Here is a 7,582-nt window from a genome sequence, read left to right on the forward strand (position 1 = left end):
TTGGTTGCTTTTAACTCAAAATAATCTTAATGACAAAGTGGCATATTGGGGGGGTGGCTGCCTTTGGCCCCTACATAATATGTCAAATAGGTATATTTGGGGGTGACAAATTCTGCTCCCCTTCAACTCCCTTCATCCAGAACAGTTCTGTTAGATTTTGGAAAGACAGAACAAATAAAATTTTAACACTCAGTAACTTGAAGTAACATTTTTGTCATTCAACACATCATTTTGTGAGTTGCCCATTACATGTTACATACATTTTTCTTATCCCATAGAAATTAATAACCATGTTATAACTATTTTTGAGGGATAGAAAAATTAATATTATAAAGTTTTAAGTTTGAGATAAGTGTTTCAATTACAACACTGAATGTTACATTTTTGATACAGATGATCTATGTGCTATAAAAATCCAAAGGCTCTGGATGGACAGATGTGTTTCCATTTCCTCCCTTATTGCCTTATCTTTCATTTCATGGTCATGAGAAAGAGAATTGAAAAAGGAAAAATGATCACCAACAAGTATAACTATATTTCCCTCATAATTTATTTTCTTTTTTTTTTTTAAAGATTTTTTATTTATTTATTCGACAGAGATAGAGACAGCCAGCGAGAGAGGGAACACAAGGAGGGGGAGTGGGAGAGGAAGAAGCAGGCTTCCAGCGGAGGAGCCTGATGTGGGGCTCGATCCCATAACGCCGGGATCACGCCCTGAGCCGAAGGCAGACGCTTAACCGCTGTGCCACCCAGGCGCCCCCCCTCATAATTTATTTTCATGGCTGATGTTGGAGAAAAAGTTAAATGAAAATTAAGACTCTTTATTCTTTAAAATATATTAATAAAACAGTATTCCCATGTCATAAGATAAAAAAAGAAAAATTTAATATCAACTTGTTTTCTGCATTATTTTGAGTAAAGATGAAATATTGCTTAGAGAGTTGAAATTCTCAACATTGCAGTATTCATAGATCTGATCATTAATTTCTGAAGCAGAGCATGCATAATTTGTGGTACATTTTGCCTAAAGAAGTTTCCCCAAAACCCCATAGAGAAAACCCAAAATATAGCCAGATTCATCAAATAGAACTACTGTTTTCCATTCAGACCTTTCCATGTTTTATTTCTATGATTCCTGAAGCAGTCTCTCGAATTCCAAAGCAGGCTTATTGAATTCTTTGAATATTGGCACAAATTAATATTATAGTAATGAGTTCATTTGTGTTTCAGTAGTAGATGACTTCTTTTCAGTTATTAAAGATGCCCAGTACCATTCTGATGGTAAGAGAAATACATAAAGCATCTACTATATGCCAGGCATTGTGGATAAAAAGGTAAGACAGACAACCTTTGCTCTTCTGGAGCTCACAGCCTCAGGAGGAGTACAGACATATGAATCATCAATTACACAAGTGTGGTAAGCATTGGATAGGCAGGCCTGGGGCCTGGGCAAGTGCAGAGAAGAAGTTAGCATGGCCTTGCATGGGGATAGGATGGTAAGAAAAGGCTCCCTGGAGCAGAGACTTGAAAGATGTGTTAGTTCTCCTTGTGAAAAATAAGGAAGTGGATGGTCTACCCCAGGCATTGGAACAACATGAACAAAGGTGGGACAGGTAAAAGAGAAGAGAGCTTGTTTGGGAAACTGCAGGTATGACTGGAAACTTAATATAAGGGCCATTGTAAGGGCAAAGACTTACAGGTGCCTGATCATGAAGGGGAATGTTTGGTGCACTAAGAAGCTGGGGCTTTATCTTGAGGTTAATGGGGAATTGTTAGAGTGTTTCAAGCAGAGGAATTAGCTGGTCAGGTTTGTGTAGCAAGTATAAATGTGCTCCACAGCTCTTGTTGAAAGAAACAGCACAAAACTTACTTTTAACTATAACCAAACTAAATCTGGCTTCGAGTACCCTCTCTCCCTTGCCAGGATGGCAAGAATTTAATGTTCTTACTCTTTCTTCCTAACTTGTATAGATTCTTTGTTCTTTAAGTTATTGTTTCAGGATGAATTCAGGGTGATTTTTTTTACCCTTGGTTTATATTATGCTTACAAGATTAAATTGTGCTTCACTAATTAATACTGAAGTAAGTTTTAATAGGAAACAGTAGACCAGCTATGGTTCAAAAGCTATTTGAAAAACAACTCTAAAGTTTCTGAAAAAATAATTTCCCCCAGGGGGACTGTGTGGTTCAGTTGGTTAAGTGTCTGACTCTTGATTTTGGCTCCGGTCGTGATCTCAGGGTTGTGAGATCGAGCCCCTTAAAGTTCTCTCTCTCCTTCTCTCTCTCTGCCCCTCCCCCTCCCTCTCTAAAAAAAAAAAAAAAGAAAAGAAAAAATTTCACCTGTAGTTGATTTTAGCTCTCCATGTGTATGGACTGTAGCTTATTTAATATCCTCTATAATGTACTGTGGAGTATGCTATACAAGAGGAAATGGAAAGGGTAATGTGCTTATCTCCTTCTTTCTGAAAAGCCCACCCTCTCTCTTCCAGGTCAGAGGGTTTTGGTCTTAACACTAGTCTCTCACAGTGGGTACAAACTCCAAAACGAAAGTTTGTGTATGTGAGTATCTTCCAGATTTTCTATAATTTTGGATTTTGAATCTGCTGGAAATAGGAACAAGATTGTCACCTCCTTAGACAAAGAAGCTGTAGAGGAGAGAAACTGATTTTCTTTTTACCCTTCTTGGTTCTTGGCTGTAATAAAAATGCAGATTAGCAGGAGAAAAACAAACAGAAGTTGAATAACATAGATACCCCCATATCCATGGGAGAGACCCAGGAAAACTGAGCAGCTCCCTGAAATGGCCCAAACCACCACCTTAAATACCATCTCCAGCTAAAGGCACAAGAAAGATGTTTGGGGCTTGGGGAGTCCAGCTATGGGAGGTGACTGGGCAAAACACAATAAACAAGGGGGTGGTTGTTATGCAGCTTTAGGTTGCTGCCTTCTCCATTGATGTGTTTCTAGAGATTTACAATCATCTTCCTCTTCCTATTACACATAGGAAGACAACCTTATTTATAAATGGACATTTCCCTTATAAATGTAAATGTCCTTTATAAATGGATAAATTCTACTTGGTTTTCAGAGCTTCTCCTGTTCTGCAGTTTGTGAAAATAACTAGCCCCAAATAATCCTTATGTCAAAGGGGCATATTTTGGGGTGGCAAATTCTGCTTCCCTTCAAAGCAAACACCCCAAACACAAAGACTGACTGTTTCCTTGAGAGAGCGAAGTATATATTTGCCCCTGAGGAGGAGCAGAATACACCATCCCAAAACGGGCCACTTGGCATGTGGATTGTTTTGAGCTGAAGGCAGTTAAGATGCAGCAGACTCAGGAAACGCTTTTTTTTTAATTAATTAATTAATTTATTTATTTATTTATTTGAGAGAGATTGAGAGAGGGAGAGCATGAGCTGGAGGGACAGAGAGAGAGGGAGAATCTCAAGCAGTCTTCCCACTGAGCACAGAGCCCAACGCAGGGCTCCATCTCATGACACCGAGATCATGACCCGAAACAAAACCAAGAGTTGGACGCTTAACCAACTGAGCCACCCAGGCGCCCCTGCATGATCTCACTTATATGTGCAATCTACAATAGTCAAACTCACAGAAGCTTTTCTTTGGGGGCTGGCAGCATAGGCAGTGAAAGAATTCACTCCAGGCAGAACAAAAGAGATAGAAGTTTATTGAATACACCATAAGGGAGCAGTGGGCATGACAGCAAAGGAGGGACTCTGCCACAAGGAGGTGGTGAGGGGCCACCTACACCACCAGGTGACTCAGGAAAAGCTTCTTACCTTCCCTTTAACTGCCTAAAAGAATTTAGTTAGATAGCAGGCCTGCACGAAGAAGAGAGCTATTGCCAGAGCTAACTTTTTGTATCAGAAAAACGTATGTGCATAGCATGGCAAACATTTGTTCAGCAAATATTTTCTCTTCCCGTCTTCCTATAAATTGTCTTCCTCCCTTTGAAGCCCAGACTCCTACCCCCTTCTCCTTGGTTCAGGATTGCATATAAGCCTCAATTGCCTGACTACCTTTCAGTCTTCACATCTTTGTGGTGTTCCCATGTGGGCATAATAAAATTTGTTTTTATCCTGTTGATCTGTGTTATGTCAATTTGATTATTAGACCAGCCAAAGAACCTAGAAGGGAAGAAGGGACAAGTTTTTTGCCCCTATACCCCACTATTCCGAAAGTACTTCAGCAATAATAACAAAACACTAAAGCAATATCCTAATAAGTTACCTAGGCACAGTTGCTCTGAAGAAAGTTCAGTATTATATCAAGAACAGGTTTGGGGGAGTGTGGTTTGAGACAGACTGGAAGCTTTATAAACTAGTCAGGAAATTCACCCAATCATTCATCCATTACCTTAATAGATATTTGCTACTCTGTACCAAGCACTATTCTAGGCACTGAAAACACAGCAGGGAGTAAGAGAGATACAGATCCTTGCCTTGGTGGAGTTCACATCATTTTGAGGATGAAAGCAAATAAACAAAACAAATTGGTAAAACACATATTATTGCAGATTGTGATAAGTGATGCAGACAAAATGAAGCAGAGGAGGAAAAAGAGAGATAATGGGAAAAGGTGAATTTTATATAAGGTAGTTGGTAAAGGCCTTACTGAGAAAGTGACATGTGAGTAAAAACCCAAAGATGATGAGAGAACAAGATGTCAAAGTGAAGAAATTCTCCCAGGCAGAGGGAAAAGTATGTACAAAAGTTGTGAGATGAGGGGCGCCTGGGTGGCTCAGTCGTTAAGCGTCTGCCTTTGCCTCAGGGCGTGATCCAGGAGTTCTGGGATTGAGCCCCACATCAGGCTCCTCCCCTGGGAGGCTGCCTCTTTCTCTCCCACTCCCCCTGCTTGTGTTCCCTCTCTTGCTGGCTGTCTCTCTCTCTGTCAAATAAATAAATAAAATCTTTAAAAAAAAAAAGACAAAACAGTTGTGAGATGAGGTGGGAGCTGGGTCTCCTGGGCTTTTGCTTTCTCTTCCATGAGTCAGTCTCTCTCTTTCCATCTCTTTCTCCCAACACCACACTGCTTTAGTAGCTATAGCTTGACCAGTAAAGTGTGTACACCTACCTTATTTTGCTTCTTCACTAGGGTCTTGAATATTCTTTGTCCTTTGTACTTTCATACAAATTTTAGAACCAGATTGCGAATTTTCCTGAAAAGCTTTGTTGAAATTGTAATTGGTTTTTAATAGACTTTATAGATCATTTTGGGGAGAATATCCTTATGATATTGAATCATTTTGTCCATGAACATGGTACATGTCTCTAATTATTTAGCTCTTATTAATGTATTTCAATGCCATTTTATAATTTTCTCTATACAAGTCTTGGCCATCTTTTCTCTTAAGTTTTTATTTAAATTTCAGTATAGTTTAACGTACAGTGTTATATGAATTTCAGGTGTACAATATAGTGATTCAACACTTCCATACATTACTCAGTACTCATCACGATAAGTGCACTCTTTAATCCCCATCACCTATTTCACCCATCCCCACAACCCCTTCTCCTCTGGTAACCATCAGTTTGTTCCCTATAGTTAAGAGTCTATTTCTTGGTTTACCTCCCTCTCTCTCTTATTTACCCATTTGCTCATTTGTTTTGTTTCTTAAATTCCACATATGAGTGAAATCATATGGTATTAGATTTATTCTGAAGATATGTCTACTTTTTTGATATTATAGAACACATCTTCTAAAAACATATTTGTAAATTCTGCTTCAAGGATATAGTAGTGTTAATTGAATATAGCAGAGTGACTACGAGCTTGGTTATTGTATGTAGCCTACCTGGGTTTGAATCCTGGCTCTGCAACTATTATTGTGTAAATTTCTTTAAATTACTAAAATTTTCTGTACCTCAGCTTCTTAAAGTATAAAATAGGAATAATGTATTGTTGGGTTGTTGTAATTATTGAAGTTAGTTAAGATAATTAAGGTGCTCATGATAGCACCTGATTCAGAATAAGTGCTATGTAAATGCGTATGCTTTTTCTTGTTAATATTATATATTGATTTTATGCACAGTCTCCATACTAAATTTTCATTATTTCTCATAATTTGAGCTAAGTTTTGCTTTTCTTTGTAGACTGTAAGCTAAATCATCTGTAAATAATGACAGTTTTGTTTCTTCCTTTCCAATTCTTACACCTTTGGTCATTTTGTCTATTGTCTAACTGTATTTGCTAGAATATTTCACGTTACATCATTAATAATGATGTTTAGTATAGATTTTTAATAAATAGCCTTTTTTTCAGATTAGATCAGTTCTTTTCTATCTGAATGGATGCTATGGAACACCCCGCTTCTCTCGGTGGAAAATTGGAATAGTCCAACTTTAAGAGTTTGTTATTCAGTGTTTTTATGCACCGTGGTGAACTGCTTAGATAATTTTTGAATTATTAATCTAGCTCTGTAATAGCTAGTTAAACCTCAGAGCTTCAAAATAACAAAATCAGGGTAAGAAAATTCTTAGACCTGTACAAGGAGGTTCCGTTAGTGGAGGCAGCAGAAGGTTTTCATTATATCCCATGTTTTAGCAAGGCTCCTGTGTGGTGTTTAAATATGAGAATCCACTTGGAGCTGCTCAGTGAGGTTGTATTATGAATTAATAATGTTCTCTGGTGACCAGGCTTTTCACTACATTTCTGTGTAAACTAACAACTCATAATAGTGTCTCTGCCTAGAACTAAATGCCATGAACAGTAAAAATAAGATTGGGGAGTATCATTTTTAAAGACAGTTTATACAAAGGAAATTGTTGTCATGCTTTCTCAAATTTTAATTATCCAATTAGGTTCTGAATTTTAACAACTATTTACCTTTAAGAAAATCATGCAATTATGTTCAGAGCAGTTATTTTACCAGACAATAAAACTATAGGAGACTAGAAACTTCTCTCTTGTGGTTTGCAGAAAATAAGGATAAGAACATATACTAAAGGGGAAATGAAAGAAGATAGAAAGAAGTTAATGTGTTAGAGACTGCCAAGGGAGTTAAAACAGCATTAAATATCAGTGGGGAATGGACTTGACTTGTTTTCTTTCCAAATTGCTTTTCAATTCCCATCCCAAATGTTGCATGTCAATATTTTAGCTGGTGCCATTTTAAAATTCATCAAAGTACATACATAAGGCACAGACCCAGTTCATCTGGAATTCACAAAGTTCAAAGGCTTGGTATTATTATCTTCAGAATGCTGGGGTGAAGAGAGCAAAAAAAAAATTGTCTTTTGAAAATGCAGTCCTTTATATCAAGCACCCTAGGCTCACTCAACAATATTCGGGGGGTTGTTTTGGGTTGTTTGCATACAAGTCTGCAAAATTTATTTTCATATGGATTGCAATGGAGGACTAGGTTTTTTCGGAGACCCTTCTTTGATGAACAAGCGTTTATTGAGTAGCTATGTGTCAGGATCTGTGGTGAATCAGTCGAAGTTGCTCTTCAGTGGAACTCACAGTGGGCTACAAATGACAAATAAACAGAGAATTACAATGTTGTATGATAAGTGCTCATAAAAGTAAGCATTGAGGATTGTGAAAATATTGAAGAAGACT

The sequence above is a fragment of the Ursus americanus genome, chromosome X (assembly GCF_024610735.1).
Source record: "Ursus americanus isolate L20-20 chromosome X, mUrsAme1.1.p, whole genome shotgun sequence".
NCBI classification, from domain to species: Eukaryota; Metazoa; Chordata; class Mammalia; order Carnivora; family Ursidae; genus Ursus; species Ursus americanus.